Source organism: Marmota marmota, unplaced genomic scaffold (genome assembly GCF_001458135.2).
Source record: "Marmota marmota marmota unplaced genomic scaffold, marMar, whole genome shotgun sequence".
Taxonomy (NCBI): Eukaryota; Metazoa; Chordata; class Mammalia; order Rodentia; family Sciuridae; genus Marmota; species Marmota marmota.
Genome location: NW_026000272.1, coordinates 1,875,465 through 1,900,351, shown reverse-complemented (window position 1 = coordinate 1,900,351; position 24,887 = coordinate 1,875,465). Strand labels below are relative to the sequence as shown.

Sequence of the window (24,887 nt, the reverse complement as noted above, 5' to 3'; positions counted from 1 at the left end):
CCCCCCCATCCCCAAGGTCAACTTTATTATGAGTTTCAAGAAGAGCACCTCCCTGTGGTTGGCTCTGTTCAGCACATCAGAGGGCAGATTTCCTACAATCCCATCATACAGGTACCTAAGCAATTCACTTTCTAGCAAGCCACAGAATTCCAGCCGTTGGGCTTGGGGCTGGGAGAAAACTTCTCCTTACTCACTCTATCTCAGCCCCAGGGGTAGCAGCTTCTCCCTATATCTGCTATTGCTCTATTCTTATGAGTTTTCTTTACTTCTTAGTATTCAAACTCTTGTTACTCTAATCTTCTGTTAATACTTCTGATTAAACTGCTGTTCACATGACTATGTAGTTTCTATACCTTTTCTAAAAAATAAACTGGCATGTACTATTAATACTTATTTATGGAGTACATTGTTATCATTCAAAGCATGTATATAATGTGTGATGATCAAATCAGATTAATTAGCATTCCCATCTCCTCAAATATAATTTTTCTGTATTGGTAGCTTCACTCTCATGTCCATTGGACTCACTGTTCACAATAGCCAAGATATAGAATCAACCAAGATTTCCATCAACAGATGAATGAATAAAAAATGTGGTAAACCTGTACAAAGTTCACCTCAAAATGCATCAAGGTATGAGATCAGAAACTTAACAACTGTTAGAAGAAAACATAGGGGAAACACTTCAAGATGTAGGTGCAGGAAATGACTTTCTGAATAGGACTCCAAACCACAGGAAATAATAGTAAGAATCAACAAATTGGATTGCATTAAATTAAGAAGCTCTGCACAGCAAAAGTAACAGTGAACAGAGTAAAGAGAGAGCCTACAGAATGGAGAAAATTTTTTGCCAGCTGCTCTTCTAACAGGATTAACATCCAGAATATATCAAGAACTCAAAAACTTAAAACATGAGAAAAAATAAACAAATATCCCAATCTGTAAATGGGCAAATAATCTGATCAGACACCTCTCAAAAGAAGTACAATTGGCCAATCATTATGTGAAAAAAATGTTCAACATCTTTAGCCAGCAGGAAAATTAAAATTATAAACTACATTATGATTCCATCTCACCCCAGTCGAAATGACAATCATCATGAATACAAATAACAATTAATGCTGGTAAGGATGAGGGGGGAAAGGAACACTGTTGGTAGGAATGTAAATCAGTACTTTCCCTAAACTTTTGGAAGTCATTTTTAACTGTCTCTATAGTTTGCATTTTCCAGCATGTCATGTAGTTGGAATTATATAGTATGTATCCTTTTCAGACTGGCTTCTTTTACTTACCAATATGCATGTAAGATTTATCACTGTGCTTTCATGATAAACAACTCATTTCATTTTAGTGCCTAATAATATTTCATTATCAGGATAGACCACGGTTTTGTTTATCCATACCTACTGAAGAGTATCTTGATTGCTACCAAATTATGCCAACTATGCTATAAACATATGCCGACTGTGAAAATCAGCATGGCGGTTCCTCAAAAACCACAAACAGAATTACCATATGAACTAGCTATACCACTCCTTGGTATTTATCCAAAAGAATTATAGATATATGCATACCTATGTTTATCATACCACAATTCACAATAGCCAAGTTACGAAACCAGCCCAGTTGCCTATCAACAGATGAATGGGTAAAGAAAATATGGTATACATACATGATGGAGTTTTATTCAGCCATAAAAAAACAAAGTTATGTCATTTACAGGACAATAGACAGAACTGGAGAACATCAGGCCAAGCAAAGTGAGCCAGACTCAGAAAGGGAAATATTGTATGTTTCCTCTCATATGTGAAAGCTAGTGGGTAAAAAGGACATCTTGAAAGTAGAAGGGAGACCAGTAAGGTAGAAAAAGAAGACCAGGGAGATGGGGGAGGGGGAGGGAAAGGGAGGCCTTGGGGAATGAAATCAATCAAATTATGTTATATGCATGTACCAAGATGCCACAATAAAACTCAGCATTCTGCATAATAAATATTCACCAACAAAAATGTGGTACATATACATAGTGGGATATTATAGTTCCACAAAATGGATAGAATAGCGATAACATCTGTGGCGACATGGATGGTACTAGAGGCTATTAAATGAGATAAGCCAAGCAAAGAAAGGATGCATGTTCTCACTCCTCTTTCCCATAATTGAGCCCTGACTGACAGTCTACTAGGTTTCATAATCATTTTAATCATCTTTTCTTTGTGGAATGTTTGAGAGGAGGAAGTTGTGGTTTGCAATAGAAACCAATTATCTATTATAGTACCCCATAAAGCACAAAAGAATCAAAGAAAGCTGTGGAACTTGATGAGCATCCATCTCCTGAATTTAAAACATTCCAAAACTGATCATAAATTTTTATAAGATGATTTGTGTCTTTGGCACACATGATTAACTGAAAGCTGAATAATAACATGCTCTCTGTAGAGTCTATATATTAGTTTAGTATCCTGTATCTTCTTAGAACAGGGTTTTTCTTGATTTTGGAAACAAAAGAGACTCTGTAGCTGTGACTTTTACTTCTTTATATATAATCTTCAAAATAATTAAAGAGAAAAATTCTAGGCAACTTACAAACTACAAACAAGATAGCAATAAATGAGTTAATCAGGAAAATGAAAGTAGGAAAATAGATGAGGTAATCAGCTAGAATCCAGGCTTCAAGATTCTGCAGACTTTACAGCAGTGTGCCATACATTTGTCTCTGAAGCTTTCAGCAAAGCACAGATGATAATGGTTACATAATTCAGTGTTCTCCAAGATACAAATTAAATTGGTGGTTATAAGAAAAACATCTATTCCTGATACCGAAACCAGAGTGGCTTTCTATCATTGATAAGGGTCTTGGTGGGTCTCAAACCAAATCTGCTGGATTTCCTGAAGTTCAATTTCTGTCCAGTTGAAAGCAAGTAATCTGTGTACATCCACTGAATATAATAAAGTGTCTGGCATATAGTAATTCTTCAATAACATTTAAGTGAATTAATGCATAAGTTTCTATTTCTATTAAATTAATAATGCTACAGTACTAAAGTTCTCATAAAATAATACTATGTTAATGGCAAGAAATTCAGGGGCTGGGAATGTATCCAAATGGTAGAGCACTTGCCTGAAGCCCTAGGTATGATCCCCAGAACCAGAAAGAGGAGGAGAGAGAGAAAAGAAGGACAAGATGGAAGGAAGAAATTGAAAGAGATAAGAGATCCTGAATTTTGAATTCATTTTTGCAGTTTTATTTCCTTGAATTAGAACTTCCTTAGGACTTCATATCTTTATATTGATATTAGTATTTCTAGCACTGTATTCAAAATGAGGCCCCTTAATATGTGGTAGAAAGAACAAGGAACAAGCTGAGACCTTGGTTGTTGTCCTACTGCCTGACTATAGGTATTTCTCCAATATGTACCTTTCCTTCCTGAGGTGCAGTTCAGCATTTGAGCCAGATGGTTTTCCAGATTCATCCAGCTCCAAAAGCCACTGACAACTAATGTCTGTTTTTGATCAAGTTCCCTAGGTACAGAGACTCAGGGACTGAGGACATGAGATGCAGTAAAGGGCTCTCAGGAGAGAAGGAATGAGACAACAGAGGAGCAGAAGAAGGAACTGGCCCAGGACATGGTGGCAGCAGGAGTCCTACTTCAACCTGCTCCTGTGAAGAGCTATGGAACAGGAATCTGCCACATAATTGGTTTTGTTTTGAACAGGGTTTTGTTGTTTCTTGTCAGTCACCGGTTGCAAGCTGCCCAAGGTGGAAGAGAGTGGTGGGTATGTGTAACCCTCTAGCAAAATGACTCCCATTTCACAGAGGGCAGTCCTCTAAAGAAGGATTAACAGACAAGACTCACAGCAGCTGGAGGATGGGGAAGAGCTGATAAAGTGAATCTGCTCAAGGACCCAACATTGTCCACATTCACTGTGGCAAAAGAGGAAACTGAGGCACAGAGAAATCACTTTCCTAAGTACCCTGGGCCTGGAAAGTGGAGCCTAATGGAAGTTCTAAAGGAACTACTGTGGCTTAGATTCAGTGCTCTTTGGTGATCTGAAAATGACATATGCTTTTTCCTTGTCTTGCATAGTAATCTCATCTCCTGGACCTCCATGTGTTTCTGAATGTTCTCACTCCTTTATAGATGAGTTTTCCTCAGCCCCTTGCTTAAATAATACAGCTGCTTAAAGAAGTTTATCTTCAGAGAATTTAGGGAAGTATTTACTGAGTAAGGCAAGTATATCCTCTGGAGTCTGGGGTTCCTGCACAGCAATTTCTGTGTGCAAGACAGCTTGATGCTGCCTTTGAAGAACACCTGACAGAAGACTGAGGATATGGTTATTTCAGTGTCAAAACAAGATAGGTAGTGGAGATGATGGGGAATGATGGCAATAGCCTCCCAAGCCATCCTTCAACCTTGAAAGTAATTGAACCTCTAGCCAAGAACCTTCCAGAGAACTTCTGAAGGCAAATTTAAGTCATCTATGTTGTTTTATATGGAGATGGTGGAGGCAACATTTTAATAATTCCACTTAATTAGGCGTACTTATTTGAAGTATCATTGAGAATTTCAATTCACCAAAGGACCCTTGTATACTGTGATTAGTTAATTTCATATGTCAATTTGGCTAGGCCATTAGTGCCCAGTTGTTTAGCCAAACACCATTCTAGATATTGTTTTGAAGGTATTTTAGATGAGTGTCTTAGTTCACTTGTGCCACTATAATGAAATGCCACAAACTGGGTAATTTATAAAAATTAACAGAAATATATTAGATCATGAGTCTAGAGACCAGAAAATCCAAGATTGAGGGGCCTACATTTGGCAAGAGCCCTTATATTGTGTCATACCATGTCAGAAAGTAGAAAGAGAGAGAGAGAGAGAGAGAGAGAGAGAACAAACAAGAGAAAGACAAAAGGGAGCTAAACTCACCTTTTTATAAATTTTCCACTCATAATAATGACATTAATTTATTTATGAGGGTGGAGCCCTCATAACCTAAGTGTCTCCCATTAGGAATCCATTAAAAGAAAACACAGGTCTGGGGATGTAACTCAGTGGTAGAGCACTTCTCTACCACACCAGAAGCCCTGGGTTCAACCTGTAACACCTTGAAACAAAACAAAACAGAAAAAGAGAAAAGACTAAGGTGTCCCGGAAAAAAAGGAATTCTCCAGACTGTGTTCAGACTCACAACTGCAAAATCAACTGCTGCAGATTCCACACAATCAAATGACCCAGTTCTTTAAAAATCCCTCAATCTATCTCTCTCTCTCTCTCTCTCTCTCTCTCTCTCTCTCTCTCAAGAGACTGATCTTAGACTTCCCAGCCTGCAGAACTGTAACAAATAAAGTTATATTACTTATAAATTACCCTTTCTGTGGTATTTTATTACAACAGCACAAACAGACTAAGACAAGGGCCATTCTCAGTGACATCCTCATAAATTTCTAGATCTTTTATGGCAATTTCTTGGCATTCAAGGGTTGAGCTCTAACAAAATAGATATATTATGACAATTTTATGACAAAAAGAAATGAAGTGCTGTCTTTTTCTAATGCACACAACGGTTCTATATGGGCTGAGACTTGGAATGGTTTAAACTCAACATGCTTAAAATTAATTCATCTTTTACCCACTTATTTCACTTGCTTACCATCCTGGATTCCTTATATCAGGGACTAATATCTCTCCTTTTTCCCTGTTATCTAAGTCTAAAACCTCAGTGAAAACTTTAACCCATTTTTCCATCTCTCTCCCTCTCCTCTTCATGCCTAAAGCCCATTACTTACTGAGGACTGTGCAAAATCTAGCCCTCTCACATCAGCTCTTCTTTGGATTATAAAAACTTTGTAATGTCAGGCAGGGTGGCATACACCTGTAATCCCAGCAGCTTGGGAGGCTGAGTCGGGAAGATTGCAAGTTCAAAACCAACCTCAGCAAAAGTGAGGCGCTAAACAACTCAGTGAGACCCTGTCTCTAAATAAAATACAAAACAGGGGTGGGGATGTGGCTCAGTGGTGGAGTGCCCCTGAGTTCAATACCTGGTACCACCGCCGCCCCCCCCCCAAAAAAAAAAGAAAAAGAAAACCAACTTTGTAAGAAGTAACTTCCTACTACTACATTTGTCCCTTCCAATTCCTCTTCATCATGCAACCCCAGTTATCTTTCCAAAGTGTATATATGATCAGTTCATCCTCTCCAAGATCTTCTGCAGCTCCTTGTCACCTTCAATAACATTTCTCAAAGTGTGATTCTCAGATTATCCATATCAAAATCACCTGAGTTACTTTATAAAATGTGTATTCTCAGCACCTGCCTCACCAAGCTATTAAATCCTCAAATTCTCTGCAGTGAAACTCATTAATCTGCATATTATTGAGTACCCAACATCATTTTTATGCATGTACTTTTGAAAATGACGGCATTCTACTGTTCATTGCTTAAACATTCACAAACATGCAATGTGCACTCATAAACATTTCCTGCTTCCCTAGTAGGAACTGCAGAGTGAAAATGGGAGCACAAAGGAGACCTTGACTCTGGCCTGGTGAGCACCAGTGTAAGAATTAATTCCTCACCTTGCCTCCCACCATACAACTCCAGTTCCAGGTGGACATCTGGGAACCATATGCCAGTTCCCTTACAGTGACTCCTGGGAATGCAGGGTGATCAACCCAACAACTATGGGTAATCCTCATGTGGACCTTGAAAGGCAGAAGGGAGAGGTGGGGCCCATGTGTGCTGGGAGACAACTCTTCATAAATATCTCAGACTTCTGCATGGTCGGGTTACTCTTGAGTGAATGCATTAAGCAGTCAAGTTAAGAAAGCCAAATTAAGAATCACTAGAGAGAGTGATCCAAGAGGGCGGGCTAGATGGAGGCTGCATTCTGTGTTGCCCCAGGACCTGGCATTCAATTAGTGATAATACTGTTTCTCTGTGATCAGAGGACCCCCAACAGCTGCTCCCTCGCAGGAATCACAGCCTCCATGCTGCACACATCTCCAGGCCCAGCATCAGTGCAGGACTCCCAGACACTCATTTACACAGGTCCTCCAGGTGCCAGAGTAGGACCACCCACATTAGCACCCACATAAGACTCCTGGCTGCCCACCTGTGCAAGACACATAAAAGAAAGAAAACTTCAGACCAATATCTCTAATGAGCCTAGATGCAAAAATTCTCAATAAAATTCTGGCAAATAGAATACAAAAACATATAAAAAATATCGTGCACCATGATCTAATGGGGTCCATCCCAGGGATGCAAGGTTGTTTCAACATATGGAAATAAATAAATGTAATTCATCACATCAATAGACTTAAAGACAATAATCATATAATCATCTCAATAGATGCAGAAAAACTATTTGACAAAATACAGCATCCCTTCATATTTAAAACACTAGAAAAACTAGGGATAACAGGAACATACCTCAACATTGTAAAGACTATCTATGCTAAGCCCCAGGCCAACATCATTCTAAATGGAGAGAAATTGAAAGCATTCCCTTTAAAAACTGGAACAAGACAGGGATGCCCTCTTTCACCACTTGTAGTTAACATAGTTCTTGAAACTCTAGCCAGAGCAGTTAGACAGATGAAAGAAATTAAAGGGATACAGACAAGAAAACAAGAACACAAATCATTATCATTATTTGCCAAAGATATGATTCTATATATAGAAGATCCAAAAATTTCCACAAGAAAACTTCTAGAACTAATAAATGAATTCAGCAAAGTAGCAGGATATGAAATCATAAATCAAAGGTATTTCTCTACATCAGTGACATCCTCTGAAAGAGAAACTAGGAAAAATACCTCATTCACAAAAGCCTCAAGGAAAAAAAAAATTGGGAATCAACTTAATGAAAGAGGTGAAAAACCTTTACACTGAAAATTACAGAACACTAAAGAAAGAAATTAAAGAAGACCTTAGAAGATGGAAAGATATACCTTGTTCTTGGATAGGCAGAATTAATATTATCAAAATGACCATACTACCAAAAGCACTATACATATTCAATGCAATTCCAATCAAAATCCCATTGAAATTCCTCATAGAAATAGAAAAAAGTCATAAAATTCATCTGGAGAAAAAAGAGACCCAGAATAGCCAAAGCAATCATTATCAAGAAGACTGAAGTAGGTGGCATCACTATACTAGACCTTAAACTATAGTACAGAGCAACAGTAACAAAAACAGCATGGTATTGGCACCAAAATAGACTGGTAGACCAATGGTACAGAAGAGAGGACACAGAGACAAACCCACATAAAAACAATTAGCTTATATTAGACAAAGGTGCCAAAAACATACATTGGAGAAAAGATAGCCTCTTCAACAAATGGTGCTGGGAAAACTAGAAATCCATATGCAATAAAATAAAATTAAGCCCCTCTCTCTCACCATTGCAAAATTCAACTCAAAGAGGATCAAAGACCTAGGAATTAAACCAGAAACCTTTACCTAATAGAAGAAATAGTAGGTCCAAATCGCCATCATATCAGATTAGGCCCCAACTTCCTTAATAAGACTCCTATAGCATAAGAATTAAACCAAGAATCAATAAATGGGATGGATTCAAACTAAAAAGCTTCTTCTCAGCAAAAGAAACACTCTTTGAGGTAAATAGAGAGCCTACAGAATGGGAGCAAATTTTTACCACACACACATCAGATGCAGCACTAATATCTAGGATATATAAAGCACTCAAAAATCTTAACACACAAAAACAAAACCCACAATAAATGGGCCAAGGAACTGAACAGACACTTCTCAGAAGATGATATACAGTCAATCAACAAATATATGAAAAAATATTCAATATCTTCAGCAATTAAAGAAATGCAAATCAAAACTACTCTTAAGATTTCATCTCACTCTAGTTAGAATGGCAGCTATTATGCATACAAACAACAATAAGTGTTGGCGAGGATGTGGAGGAAAAGGCACACTCACATATTGCCGGAGGGACTGCAAATTGGTGCAACCACTCTAGAAAGCAGTATGGAGATTCCTTGGAAATCTGGGAATGGAACTACCATTTGACCCAGCTATCCCACTCCCATGTTTATACACAAATTCTGGGAGCCATTAGCCAAGTAGGTATGACAATTTCCTTGCCAGCGTACCCCATGTTGCGGACATTTTGCAGTGACATTGAATGTAGGTGACCTTGCTCAAGGACCAAGGCGGATTAGGGTGTTCCTGGTTTAAGATAATCCGGTTTAGGGCGTTCCCAGTTTAGGTTCCAGGTTTAAGGTTTAAGATTATTCCTGCTGGGAATAGGGCGTATCCTGCTGCCTGAGTTCCCCTTGAGTTCTCACGGGATTCAGACAGTATATTTTGGGAGACAGAAGCCCAGTGGAGGTGAATTTGGGCAGAGAACGTGGATTTCCCCAGAACGTGTTTGTAGACGGCTGGTGTGAGTTCGGGAATAAAGAGTTGCTGTTTGAATCTACAAGCTGTGTGGTGGCTCGTGATTGTGTGCCCAGCCAGACTGCGGCATTTGTGCCCACACAGCTACATCAATGTTTATAGCAGCACAATGTACAATACCTAAATTATGGAACCAACCTAGATGCCCTTCAATAGATGAATGGGTAAAGAAACTGTGATATAATTTCACAATGGAATATTACTCATTAAAAGAGAATACAATAATAATGACTTGCAGATGAATGGATGAAGTTGGAGAATGTTATGCTAAGTGAAGTAAGCCAATCACAAAAAAACAAATGATGAATGTTTTCTCTGATATGAGGATGCTGATCCATAATGGGGGTGGGGGGAGCATGGGAGGAATGGAGGAACTTTAGATANATACATTGGAGAAAAGATAGCCTCTTCAACAAATGGTGCTGGGAAAACTAGAAATCCATATGCAATAAAATAAAGGCATTGTGTCCAACTACAACTGAAAAATAAATACTAAAAAAAAAAAAAAGAAAGTTCAAGAGACATTACAAGACAGTAGACTTTATAGCTGTCTCCCTCCCTGAAGTCAGTGCAGGGCAGTAAAGGTAAAGATCTCTTCTTTTCCTCTTCAGAGATTTGGTTACAGTCCAAATTAATGAAAGTATTTGCTCTCTCTGGAAAGGAGAATGGACATCTCACTAACAACCCAATACAAGATCAGAGTTTCCTAAATCTGTGGTTCCTCTTCTGTGGTGCAGGTATAGATACCATTTGGTTCACTATTGGACAAAAGAGGTTATGGGGCCAGCCTCCATTCAAGAGGACAGAAAATAGATAACACCTCTTGATGTGGGAGTGGCAAAGTTGCATTACAAAAGAGCATGCTACCCTGTGCAAACCAGGGCCTGGAGTGCAGATTCAAGATATTTTTCTGGCTGCATCTTTTGCTGTGAATAATGAACCATCTTTGTTTCTGATTCAGAGATCCTGTGTTTTCTGTCAGAGCATAATGATCAACTACAATTTTAGCTTGCTAGTAGGATAAATCTTGACCCATAAGAGCTTCTGACCTAATAGTGCAGAGCACCTTCTTAGAGAGTGGCTGTGATTTGTGCCTGGATCCCCAGCTGAGTGGGGAAGAGATCTCAGCAAGTGGAAGTTTACTTCTCTGGGCTGCAATGTATGTTGCTGCAGAAAACATCCCCCAAATCTAGTAATTGGCTTACAAAACAACTTATATCTCAAAATCTTTGTACTAATTGAATGATTGTCCATCTTCACATAGTGTTGGAAAAGCCACTGGGATAGCTGGAAGCCATGAAATGGCTCCACTCACATGACTGACAGTGTTGGCTGCTAGACATGCTGGAATTCCAGATGACTTATGGCCTAGTCTTGGAAACTGTACATCATTACCTCTACTCCATTCTCTCCACATTGAAGTGGAGGAGAAATAGACTCCATCTATTGATGTATCTGAGTGGCAAGGTCACCTTGCAAAAGAACATGTGGAATGGGAAGTATTATTGCAGCTGGCTTTGAAAACACAATCTACTCTAGTAATATTTCTCCAAGTGCAGTGAGCCCTGCATCAGAATCCCTGTAACACCTGCTGGAAATGCAGATTGGAGGCGATTCTTGCACAGTAGCATTTGAGAAACCTTCTGCTGAGCTACAGAACAATGCCCAGACTTTTTAGCCTAAAATCTTCCATGGCTTGGCCCTGATGACCTCTCATTGACCACCTCACTTCTCTGAATTTATGCTCCAGCAACAGTAAATTTCTTGAAGTTCCCTTTCACATAAGGTAATTAACCTACTCCATACTTGTGTCCATAACTGTTCCATTTGCCTGGAATGACTTGACATCACCTGACAAGGACATAATGAAGCCAGATTTAAAATTAGGTAGTCAGTGTAGTTAGGTAAATTGGGTCTAATATGGAGTGAAATCTAAAATGGAGGCCATGCTGAGAATGATTCAGGGAAACACAGGACAACTCATGGAATATTAATGAAGTCCCTAAAAGGCCCTAGGCCAAAGTCCACCCCAAAGAAATGTTAATGGAGCCCAGGAAACATCCCCCAACAGATTTGGAGATAGCCCATCCCAAAGAAGTGATAAGCCTATCCCAAAAGGTGATAATTAAGTCCTTCCTGCCCGTTTGGCCCACCTGTGTCCTAACCCTTCCCCCTTGCATTCCATCACCAAACCTATAAAAAGGGGAACACATTTGCCCGCTAACTGGATTCCACCTCTTGGGCCCCCTTCTTCCTCCGGGAGAAGTCTTTTCTGCTGTCCTTTAATAAACTTCTAATTTCCACTCTGACCTTGCCTCGGCGTGTGCTTTTCTGGTGTTATTCTTCAACATCGGGGAAGCAAGGACTCATCACCGGCCAACAGCGGTAACAATACTACTCATCTGTTAAGATTCAGCATTATGTCACCTTTTCTAGGAAGCCTTCATAATTTCCTCTTTTTTTTTTTTTAGAGAGAGAGAGAGAGGGAATTTTTTTAATATTTATTTTTTAGTTTTCTTTTTTTTGGTGGACACAACATCTTTGTTTGTATGTGGTGCTGAGGATCGAACCCCGGGCCGCACGCATGTCAGGCGAGCGCTACCGCTTGAGCCACATCCCCAGGCCCTAATTTCCTCCTGTTCCATGGATTGGGGTAGGTGTTCCTACAACCCATGTGATTGCCCCTGGCAGAGCACTTACAACTTGAAATACCAGTGTTACTTTATCTCCTTCACTTAACTGTAAACTTCATAGTCAGGTATATGTCAGATTCATCTCTGTCCTCTAAATCCAACATGTGGTTAACTAATTTGAAAGGTTGATAGTGTCACAGAGAATTCCCCTCTTTGGCTTAATCCTCTTTGTAGTATCTAGTATTTTAAATATCCTTCAAATTTCATTGCATTATTTTTGTTCTGACAAATCTTAGGGAAGCTAGGGTATTTGCAACAATTTGTTTAAAAAAACTGTTTTGAAAGTGGGTGTCTTAGTCTGCTCAGGCTCCACCACAAAATACTGTAGAGCAGGGGGTGGGGAGCTTTAATGATAGACATTTATTTTCTCACAGATCCTGGATCTGGAAAGTCAAAGATCCAGCAGTTTGGCTGCTGGTAAGAGCTCTCTTTCTGGCTTGCAGATGGCTGTCTTCCTGCCATGTCCTCACATGACCTTCCCTCACTGTGCTTCCCTATCTTTCTCTTTCTTTCTTTCTTCTGCTGAGGATTGAACCCAGGGCCTCGTAAGTACTGAGCACACACTCTTACCACTGAACTACACCCCAGGCCCTACATGGGTTTCTTGGTGCATATACGTGAAAGCATACTATCAAGCTCTCTAGTGGCCCTTTTATAGTAGCACAAATTCAGTCAGGCAGAGACAGGGCCCTCAGAACCTAATTACCTTATGAAGACGTCATCTTCACATACCATGATGTTTGTAGTTATCCCCTCTCAGCACATTCCTGATTGGGGTGTGAATTTGGGTGGGGGGACACAAACATTCAATCCCTAACACTAGGTTAAACATTTTGTTTAATGATTTTGGAAAACAAGAATCTTGCAGGACATGATTTTCCAGTATGCCAAGATATTTCCTCCCAGCCATCCTCACTCTGTCAACCTTTTACCATAGGTTCACCTGTGCTTTGGTATAAGATGGTTGCTGGGGCTCCAGGCATCACATTCTCAAGACTTAGTTTGAAGTTATTAAGCCAGTGGAACAGAATAAGTGTGGGGTGGGTGTGGGTTACTGTCTGCAGGTCTACCTTTAACAGTAAGGGAAGTGTTCCCTTTATGTGTCCTTGGGCAAATCTAAGGCAGAGGTCTACTCCATATCCAGAGCAATCACAGACAAAAAAGCTCTGGATTCCCATATCTACTACCAACAAAATCAGGGATGTGCTGAAAGGGGATAAGCCACTACATATTTGAACCCAAGCAGAATGAGGGTAATAAATGTATCTAAGAAGCATGCCTAAATCCCTTTATCATCATGATTTTCATAGTGGCGTATTTAAATCAACAGAGCTTAAATGTTACTCTTAACATAAACCATAAACCAAAGGCGGAAGTTCTGAGGGCGGCATTGGAATCACTTGGTTGCCCTACAGATGGCAGGGAGGTGGATTTGTGTGGGGGGTGGAGTGGGGTGCGGGTAGAGGGAAGAAGGGAGTGGGGAAGAATTGCTAAAATGCATGCAATTGCTTATGCTTCAAGACAGCAAGACCAGGTACGCCCAAGAAGCCTGGACTGTCCCGACCCAAAAACTTCTTTGAGCACCACAAAATTGAGGGAGAAAAGAGTTTTTAACCCTTGAATTTCCCCAAACCTGTTTTTTTTAATATATACCCCGCATCTTGATAGTCAACCCGGTTTGATTATTGAGCAAAGCACGTTATGCATAATGCGTTTGAAGATCCCGAATCCCCGCGCATGTGCTCAAGCGGGACGTCCCAGCCTACAAATCTCGGGTTCCTGGGGGCGGGTGCCAGGTGGGGCCTGGGCGGGGTCGGGAACCAGACGCCCGCCCTGCGCACCGCCCTCCCGCCTTGACCCCGCCCCCTCCCCAGTCTCCGCGCGCGCGGCCTTGTGGGTAAAGTGGGGCTGCCAGGTNGCGCCGCTGCCGGCTCCCGGCAACCCAGCGTGGAGACCCTGGACAGGTAAGCGGGACCCGGGCCGCCCTGACTCACTGGGCCCCCTCAGCCTCTCCCGCTCACCGCTCGCCGCCGAGGCGGGGACGGAGGGCCCCTCCACAGTCCCCTCCCTGCCCCGGAAGACCCCTGCGCCCCAACCTGGGCCGCACCCTCGGACCTGTCCCAGGCTGTGCACCTGGCCCACTTCCGCCTCGCTAGTCGAGCTCTCCCCTGGCCCTCTGATGGCCTTCGGAGCTGTCACACCGCTTCCCTAGATACCTACTAAGATTCCCTTGACGACCCGTGGTCTGTACTTGCTGGAGCCACGAATCTTCTGGGGCAATTTCACCCGGGCGGGCTGTTCTCTTTTGAGTCACCTTGCCTCCTATTAAGCCAAATTCTCCTCCTGCTGCTGCTCCTTGGAGTCTTTGATGTTGGAGTTGGGGACTGTGGGACAGGATCCCATACGCGTGGGAGCTGGTGCAGATGAAGGCAAAGATACCCTGATTTGAAAAACTGGGATGGAAAACTTCCAAACTGTTCATGCGACAAGAACACAGAATCTTCTTTCAGTTCTTCACACTTCAGAGGGACCCACTCATTGTTTTCTTGAACGCATGAGCTTACTGCTTCTGAGGCAGTTGCAGAACTAAGAGAAATGTGTTACAGGCACATAAAGCCATCCACCATGTCCAACTGGGAAGGGCCATCCCATACTCTGAGGACAAGTGATGGATTATCCTGTGTCCCAGAACATCCAGTTTGCCCACCTTGTGGCCATTTCCCCGATGCTGGAGTGACTTAGGCAACAGACACTGTTGTGATGTAGCTGAGTTTCAGATGTTCATTCCTGCCTGTCTTAGTCATACCAGTATACTGAAGTTTTGGGAGTTTCCAAAGGCACAGGAACAACAGGAAACACTCCCTCACTTTGCTGCTAGCTCAGTGTAATTACAGTGTACTTCAATAAATTAATCACCCAAGAGATCAGCTTCACTGAAAACTAATCACAGCTAACACAGACAGCATTTGGAATGGTGAGGACTTTACTTATCTGCAAATATTCAACAATGTTTGAGGTATCAGCAATTCAGACAATAATACAAGATGTCTTTTGCTCCCTGGCTTACCATTTTGCTGAGAATACAAACAAAGCAACAATTGAAATCAAATGTGATTGAGAGCTCTGCTAGAAGTGAACACACAAGTATACTCAGGATGGGGCCTGTGTCTGAATCATCTAACAAGCTGAAGGAGCCAGAATGTGTTACCCTAAGATATAACTTATATTCTTGTCCTTCAGAGCTCCCCCACACACACCTTTTCCTTTTTGAACCATGGATTAAACCCCAGGGATTTTAACCACTGAGGCACATTCCTAGCCCTTTTTATTTTGAGACAGGATCTTCTGAAGTTACTTAGGGCCTCACTAAGTTTTGGGGGCTAGCCCTGAACTTACAATTCTCTTGGGAATCAGCTTTCCAACTCACTGGGATTACAGGCATATGCCACCACATCTGGCTCCTGCAGAGCTTTTTTAAGTATTACAATGAACCAGGCCCCATACCTCTCTGAATACTCCTTCAGGATATTTCTGGAAGGCCCGGTAATTAGTATTTTCCAAAAGCTCTATAGACTCAGTAGTGATCCCCCTGTACTATGGGTACATTTTGCCAGGTACTTTGGGCTATAAGTGAGGATCTTCCAAGGAAAACTGACACTGGAACTGAATAGTGAAAACTGAGTAGAAGTTAGCTTGGGCATAGAACAGGGAGGGCTTTTTTGGCCATGAGAACAGAATGTGTAGTCTCGTAGGTAATACGGGGATATGGAGAACTGGTAAGTGAGAAGGCCTGCTTCTTGTGGGAAAACAGCCTTCCTAAGGAATTGGGTCATTATCCTGCTATAGGAATCGCTGCGTCAGAATCATCTCAAGTGTAAACACAGATTTTTCGGCCTCATCCTAAATCTAGTCCATTCACTTCTGACTTTGAGCCTGTGTGAGTCACACGGGATATTTTGCTCACAATGGTTCTGCTTTACTTGGTGGGCCAGTAAAATTATTAACATCCTTCTTCAACACTCAGTTTTTTCTTGGTTTGAATGAGAAATTATATGGTCATCCTAGCTTTGGGGACCACAAAAGGACTTCAATCAGGTGAGCTATGCAGTGGTGTGGCAGATGGACTGGTGAACTGGTCAGTGGATTATCAAAATGCTTAATCACTCATGCATTTATTCTGCAAATATGAATGCCTACTCTGCATCCAGTAATGCATTGAGTCTGGCGATAAAGCAAGGAAGTAACACAAATCTCTCCTCCCATAGAGTGTATGTTTGTTGGGAGACAAAGACAAAAAGCAAGTAAAATGTGTTCTGGGTTAGATGGTGATAGGTGCTAGGGAAAATAAGTTGAGAAGGGGCTAAGAAGAGTTGGGATCTGTGCTTTTGGAAGTGGTTGTAATTTTAGTAGGATGATTAGAAAAGCCCAACTGAGAAAGATGACATCTGAGCAGTGTCCTGAAACAGGTGGGAGATTCAGCCTTACAAATATCTGGGGAGATAGCTTTTTAGGCAAAAGCCTATGCAAAGGAACTGGGGTAGGAGCGTGAGGGAAGTATTTGAGGACTAGCAAGGAGACAGGGAGTCAGTAGTGAGGAGGGAACTAAGGGATGAGGTCAGAGAGGCCTCAGGAGTAGCTGGTGGAGAGTCTTAGAGGCCATAGGGAGCTACTGGGGACTTCAGAACAAAGGAGTGACATAATTTATTATGTATTTCAGTAGGCTCTCATGGTGCTATGTGGACAATAGGAAGAGGAGGGAAGGAGTTGAAACAGAGAGGCCAGCAGGTAGGCGACTGTTGTACTAGGCCACATGAGAGGATGACAGCTTAGCCTAGGGTGATGGAGTAGAGGAGGGTAGAAGTGGTCTGATTATAGATGTGGTATGAAGAAGACCTGCAGTGTAGAGCCAATAAGGTTTGCTGAAGATTGATTGTTGAGTATTAAAGAAGAATCATGGAGGATTCTAGTGTATTTTGCTGTGGGAAAATGGTATTGCTGAGACGGAGAAGTCTCTAAGCAGACCAGGATTAGGAAAGAGCAGGCTCTCATCTTTGGACATATCAATTAGTAAATGCCAATTATACCCCTGAGAAGATGTCAGAAAGACAATTGGTTTACATGAGCTTGGAGTTCAGGGTTGGTACCTGGGCTGGAGACCTAAATTGGTGAGTCATTGGCATCTAGATGGGGCTTCGATTTATGAGGCAGGATGAGAATACAGAATGATGGGGCTCCTGAAAAGGAATAAAGGGGACATGACCTGCTGAGCATTCAGCTACATGAGATTGCTCAGTGAGACCAGGAAAGACCAGGTTGGAGAACCAGAGCCTACAGCCTACAAGTGGTTGTTGAAGCCAAGAATGTGGAAGGCAGTTGCAGACTAAAGGGATGAGAGAGAGGAAGAGGAAATGTGGCCTTTAATCTCAGGTCTTTCATTTCCACAAGCTCCCATTCATGGTTTTCTTTGAAGAGTGACTCCTAGAGTGGAACCTGGCTATATGGGCTTGGCTTGGCCATGCTTCCTGGAACATGGGACCTTCACCCCTCTTCCCAGTACTGTACTTGATAACGAAGCTGTGGTCTTGTGAGAGGATGTGGCTTGTTGAAGGTCACAGACTAGCTGGTGACAGAGCATGGCTAGAATCCAGGCCTCCTGTCTGCTAGCCCACTATACCACTTTGTGTGTGACTGCACTGGCCAGGACACTTCCTGTTGTAGGTGACAACACAACTCATTACCACAAAGGAGGTATGTTGGCTCACGTAACTGCTCCAGATGGGGAGATAATGCCAATGCATGTAAGTGGGACCAGGGTTGCAACAGTGTTGTCAGGACTGCCCATCTCTTGTTTCTTACTTTTTATCTCTGTGTGTTCTTTTAAGGGGTAGAGGTGGGGATTGGCTTCTAGCAGCTTTGGGGCAGATCCACAGAGCTCAGAATCCAAGAACAAACTTGGGACTGGCAGGGCCAGAGTAACTCCCCTATAAGCTATAATTGGGAGCAGGAGGAAGAAGGGATTGGCCCATCCCTTTCCTCTCCCCCATGGAATCCTCTGAAGTGGGAGGCAGGGGTTATAGTTCCTCAAAATAAAGGGAAGTTTCTAATGAGAAGAACTGGGAAAGGGATACTGCGCAAATGGTAGCACCAGGCCACTCATGGTCAATAGTTGGGTTTCTACAGTTTTTTCCTTATACTTGCAATCAGGAATGGGTGCTGATAGATCAAAAGGCAAAATGAGAAGAAAAATTGAGTACAAGCAGGCAATAAAGATGGCAGCTTTTAAAGAGGAAACAAAAATCCTTGCTTTCCCCTCCCCCGCTCTTAGGAATTATGATAGATTTCTGGGATATCATCAGAATTTCTGCCCAATGAGCAAGTATTTTGCTTATATTTTCAACCACACAGCTAACCATTGGGCTGTCTTAATCATAAACTGGAGTTTAGATCACTAGGACAGAACATTGTCTTTATTATTTAGCTTATTTTACATATTTCCTGGTGATTTTGTGTGTTTCTTTTCTTTAATACATGAGAGTGGATTTAATTAGTCATGCGTTTTTTTTTAAAGATCTGGAATAGTCAGTGAAAGCTACCTGCACAGTAAATTTTTATAAGCATCTTTTATTCTCTTGCTTAATTTCTTCAGTTTTGACAAATCAGGAGAGGAACCCAATTTTGAGGGGCCATTTGTAATTCTACCACTGCCTAGTTTGTTTTTTGTGGTCCTTTAGAACTTAGCAGTCATATGAGCTTGGACCAAACTAGAGACTAGATTTTTTCATCTATAAAATGGGTCACTTTGAGGCTGGGTAAGAATACATGTGTGGAAATGGCTTTGAACATTGTAGAGCACTGTGGAATTGGAAGATACAATTTTTTCACATTGTTGTATTTTCATATGAGGCAGATGGTTAGCATCTGTGGTGCTGGATTTAGCTCATTAAGCTGGTCACTATTGTACCATGTTCTGTAAGGATGGCTGCTTCCTAACAAAGCATGACACCTCTGTGCCTCCATTTTCTCATCTCAAAAACCAGTTGCGTAGTCCCTGTTCTGCCTTTTCATCATACCATGGTTATGAGGCTCTGGCATAACAACTGGAAGAACATTTTGTAAGCTAGCAGAACACTTACAGAAATGTAAGGTATCATTATTACTGTATATAAAATGCTATTTTTCTACTCTGTTCTCTTTAAAATCACAATCAGCTTTCCTCCATTAAGAGTTTCTTTGGTTTACTCAAGATTACACTAGTTTTTAGATTAAAACTGCCAACATGAAATTAAATTTTTGAAAAACATATGCTGGAAGATAAATATTTCACTTAACAATTAGTTTTCTATAAATGTTACATTAAGAATCATGTTTCCATGCAATTGTAATAGGATAAAATTCCATTTAATGTTGGAGAACAGTATGCTTATCACCTAGAATCTTAAAATTTTGAAAAAAAATTGGTTGATTCATTTAAAACTATCCAAGATTGTAATCTTACTTCCTAGATTTCAGCCAGTATTTATTTATTTATTTATTTATTGGTACTAGGGATTGAATTCGGGGGCATTTAACCACTGAGCCACAACCCACATCCCCAGCCCTTTTTTGTATTTTATTTAGAGACAGGGTCTCATTGAGTTGCCCAGGGCCTCACTAAGTTGCTGAGGCTGGCTTTGAACTTGCGATCCTCCTGCCTTAGCCTCCCAAGCTGCTGGGATTACAGGTATGCGCCATGGTGCTCGGCCAGTATTTCATTTCTTACAGTAAATGTAGAGGTAACCAAATATTTTAACAAAAATTTATTCCTTTAAATTTGTGTATATATCCCTATTCAGTGCTCTATTACAGAGCCTTGTTTTAAAATTTTTTAATCATGCTGCTTTTTTTTTTTTTTTTTTTTAGTCCTACAGGGTCACATGTTGAATGGTGTAAACAGCTTATAGCTGCTACAATTTCTAGTCAGATTTCAGGTTCAGTGACATCAGAAAATGTATCCAGAGATTATAAGGTAAGCAACATTGAGTGTTTAATTCATTTTCAGTAACCTAAGCAGCAAAGAAGCTTTGTAGTTTTATTTCAAGTGAGCCTTTGACCCCTTGATGATTAACTGTCATTTGCTTGGGAATGGGGACAAAAGTTCTCTGTTGTTCAATTGGAAATTTAGAAGTTTTACCAGTAGCCAGTACATGTGGTCATATATTTATAACTGAAAGGAAAAACTGTCTTTAGATTATGATCATTCTTTTAAAACTCAAGTTCCATTTTATTATAAGACATACATATATTTTCTTTGTTAATATTCTTTATTTCAGAAAATGTATATGTACATTATCTCCTTAAGCTGACAATTCATTTTTGTATTTAGGTATTATCTGTGAGTATGCAGCATTAACATGTGTAACTAGAATGTAAAAGCAATTGCAAAATTCAAAAGAATGTATGAGCAGCCTCATTTTTTAGTCCTTACTGAAGTGAAAAATTGAATTTATTTTAAATTCTCTTGTTTATTTTAATCTCTTCTGCTTATTCTAGAGTTAAGAGTGATAAGTTCCTTATTAGCAGACACCAGGGCTCCTTTACTCACCACTGGTTTCCCAGCATAATCCTGGAGCATAATAGGTACTGAGTAAATACTTAATGAATCAATTAACAAGCCCCAAATTACTTGCTCCATCTTTGTTCATGATGATCATTATGATCTTGCCCCATCATTTTAATGTCAATAAACTATTAACAGGTACACTAAGTGAAACCATGTTTACATTTCAGTTGTGGTATTTATTTGAGTTGAGGTTTCAGTTTACCATGATCATTTTTGTCTGCTATGAAGATATGATTGATTTTTTATAAGCATGTATAAATATATATTTAGTATTCTGGACTTGTATTAGTTACAGGCTCTCAAAATCATGATCCTTGCCAGACAGCAAATCTTACAAATAGTTTAAGAACTACAATAAAGATGCTAATTAATTCTTAATTGCCTCAGTTCCTCTTTAGCTCATAACATAACAAGTACAGAAACTAACTCAAGAGGCCGTCTAATTGAGATTCAGCTATGTTGCTGTCTCTTGCCTCATCCAAGCCAGCAGATGTTGTTGAGTATGCCTATCAGGGGAAGGCATAGCAGTGGATTAGAGGAAATTGGGTAATCTTCCCACCAGAAGAGTGACAGTATATCCCTTAATAGTGTCCCCTGTTACCTGGTTTTTATATTTTCCCAGAAAAGTGTAGCTGGAGCTCCTGATCTTCAAACCTTGACTGGACAAACACAGTGTCCAGTTGGGAGAAGCATTTGCTGTATCACCAATGCCTGGGTGGCTGGCCACTGAGCAGCTATAGATCAGTTGTCCAATTGCCCCCACTTTACCTGAGAAACTGTCCACTGAACGAGATGCTCGAGGACCCATATTGGCAGAGGAAAACTCTCTGACTTTGGTGTGATTTTCTTTATGTGCAATTATGAGTTAATTGTAAATTTTTCATTATGGTTGAATAGTTATGTTGTGTGGCTTCTATAAAAGACTGAATGTTGACTGTGTGCATAGTTTCTGAACTATATATTAGTAGGTCAAACTGAATCTGTACTTTATCATGAAGTAATTTAAGTTTTATTATGTTTAGTCTGTTTACAAATTTTCTGGAACAGAATTAGCTCATGTTATGATGGTTTAACAGATGGTGTTCAAAAAAATAAGACTTAAAAAAATTTCATCCCTGCATCCTACAGTTAAATTCTTTGATGAGATATTGTAAGAGAGCATGTTTTAAAACTATCTCTGTTATATTTGCCCTGTAGCCAAATGTACAAGTTGACATTAAATTTATAATTTGTGAGTTGTTATGCTTCTTCAAGGAAGTTTAGTTTTGTTTTGTTTTTTTGTACCAGGGAATTAACCCAGGGGCACTTGACCACTGAGCCACATCCCCAGCCCTATTTTGTATTTTATTTAGAGAGAGGGTCTCACTGAGTTTCTTAGCCTCACTTTGCTAAGGCTGTTTAGGTTGGTGATGGGACAAAGCATTCCTAGTACATTCATACAAACATGAATAATTAACAACTCATGTTAGATGTTGAGAACAGTTACTTATTCTTTACTCATATCTTAAGTTGTTGGTCAGCCCAGGGTCAGATCACCCAAAGTGGTAAGAATATCACTGGTGTCATATGAGATGAGTTTGGATGGTATGTCTTGAGTATATTTTAATAGCCTTATAATTATTTTATTATATATTAGAAAAATGAGCACATCAAGCTTATGATTTAATGGATGTTATTGCTTAAAGCAAACAAAATATACAAAGGAGTGGATTTTAAATCAATATATGGACAAATATTAATATCAGTGCAAGTGATAAACAGACATAACAAGCCAAACTGGTAGAGTTGGTATTGTGAGTTGACACAGAAATTTGGCAAACGTTGTCCCAGCTGAAAGAGTAGATAGCTGTTAGGTTGAATTGTAGGTTAACTAAATTAATAAATGCATGCTTTAATACCAAGTTATCCTGAAGATTAGTCCAATAATTAAGAATATCAGAAGAAATGTAATAAAATATTTTGCTCCCCCCTACTACCAACTCAGTTATTTTTATTTTTATTAAGTTAACAAAGTAAAAAAATGTCCTCCTTGAATTTGTTAAACAATATAAGAATAAGATCTGAATGTAATCTTCCATAGATCAGGTGAAATAATACAGTCAAAGATTGTAATGAAACATTTCTAGGAACTATTAGTAGAAAGGATGCAGTTGATCAAAGCTTCCATTGTTTGGAAAGTAGAACCAGGCCAAGAAGAGGGAGCCTAATGGAGGAGTACAAACAGTACTGGTTAGATTTGTGACTTGCATAATCTCTGAGGATAGTTTCTTTTTTTTTTTTTTCTTAATTTATTTACTTATTTTAATTAGGTGTATATGACAGCAGAATGCATTTTGATTCATTGTACACAATTGCAGCACAACTTTATATTTCTCTGGTTATACATGATATAGCATCACACCATATATGCACTCATACATGTACCTAAGGTAATGATGACCATCACATTCCACCATCTTTCCTGCTGAGGATAGCTTCTTTATCTGTGAGGATTAACAGGTTTAAGTTAGATTATAAGCTGCTAAATTTCTCTGTTTCTAGAGCATTCTTCAGTTATGCTTTGTCCAGAAAGATTTGATTCTGGTCAGCCTTATGGAAATTAGGACATTGCAGGTTTAATGTGGTTATCTTCTGACTCTATCACTCAAATAACTATTCTTTGGTCCTTTGCCTCTCTTTCTCTCCTCCTCACCCATACACACCCAGAAGCTAGGTGTCTTCTCTATATATATTCTGAAGAAAAAGGAGAAAATGGAAAAGGTGTCCTATACAAAGTTTAATCAGTGAACAAGATAGAACAGTAATTAAACTTTGGATCTTCAACAAAAATTTCCAGAAGGAATTTAGAGGGAAGGGAAAGCAATATATGGGAAATACTTCATTAATCTGATTAATCTGGAGGAAGATCTTGGTTAATATTTCTTCTTTCTTTCTTCCTTCCTTCCTTTCTTCCTTTCCTTCCTTTCCTTTCTTTCTTTCTTTCTTTCCTTCCTTTCTTTCTTTCTTTCCTTCCCTTCCCCAGGCTGCTTAACCATTGAGCCACATCCCATGTCCAATTTTTTTTTTTTTTTTGACTTTTTAAAAAATTTTGAAACAGGGTCTTGCTTAGGTCCTCATTAAGTGGCTGAAGCTGGCTTTGAACTTAGGATCCTCCTGCCTCAGCCTTCTGAGTTGCTGGTATTACAGATGTGCATCACCATGCCCAGCAATATTTCTTAAATTGAGTACTAGTCTCTAAAAAGGGAAGCTTAAACATGATTTTTCATAATCTATAACTGTAATCCATTGTCTATAGTCTGGCCTTGTTACATATTAAATCAGAGGTTGCCAACTCAGGTGCCTACATATGACAGTTAACAAGCTGGTCAGACACAGGGGAGTATTACAGAGAACTGGATAGTGATCATGCCCCTCTAAAAGAAATTTTTTTTAAATCCTGCTACCGTCTGTCTGAGCAATAGATCTCAAGTTTATGACCACTGTAATAGATGGAAAAGTGCTATTTTAACTCCCAGGGTCCTTAGGAGATAGATTTCTTAAAAATGACAAGACTTGGACTTCTGCTTCTAGAAAGATGGAGCAATGAACTTTCTCTTGTTCTTCATACTAAGTACAACTAAAAGCCCCAGACATTATCTATAAAGTAAACATAAGAACAGTCTGAAAGTCAAAGACATGAAAGCAAACTGGTTAAGGACCTCAGGACTCAAGAAATGTCATGATCTTGAGTGCCTTGACTTTTGTTTTTGCCACACCACTACAAAAAAAAATGGATTTTTTTGGTCTTAGAAAATTGTATGTGGTTAATGCAACAGATGTTAAATTTGGAATCAGAGCACTTTTGCCTTGAATCCCAGTCCTGTAACTGACTAGCTGCTTATGAAGTTGCTTAACTTTGTTGAGCCTCAGTGTCCTCATCTGCATAATGGTATTGTAGCAGAAGCTGAATATGTTAAATAGTGCAACATACGAATGTTATAATAGTGCAACACATACAAATGCTCATTTACTACATACTACCACTAAAAATTTCTATGTGTAAAAACAAATACAAGAAGAGTATATTGTCCTTGCTGAACATAATCTATTTTAAGAAACATGATGTGAGCATCTGTTCTGAGTTGGGCTACATGGAATTCAGTCAGGCAGAGATGA

At 39.9% G+C, this 24,887-nt stretch overlaps 1 protein-coding gene across 12 annotated transcripts in view; it reads left to right on the top strand.

Annotated features, from left to right (window-relative positions):
* The first annotated feature begins 14,020 nt into the window (after nucleotides 1-14,020).
* Mtmr1 (myotubularin related protein 1) overlaps nucleotides 14,021-24,887 on the top strand; it is a 69,740-nt gene continuing 58,873 nt past the window's right edge. For 6 of the 12 annotated variants that reach the window (XM_015498012.2, XM_048797000.1, XM_048797001.1 and 3 more), the window contains exons 1-2: nucleotides 14,021-14,097; nucleotides 20,033-20,138. The gene's annotated coding sequence lies outside the window, so the exon portion shown is untranslated. Of the gene's footprint in view, nucleotides 14,098-20,030; nucleotides 20,139-24,887 lie in introns of those variants that run through there. The other 6 variants (XM_048796992.1, XM_048796994.1, XM_048796993.1 and 3 more) reach the window with 6 other exon arrangements.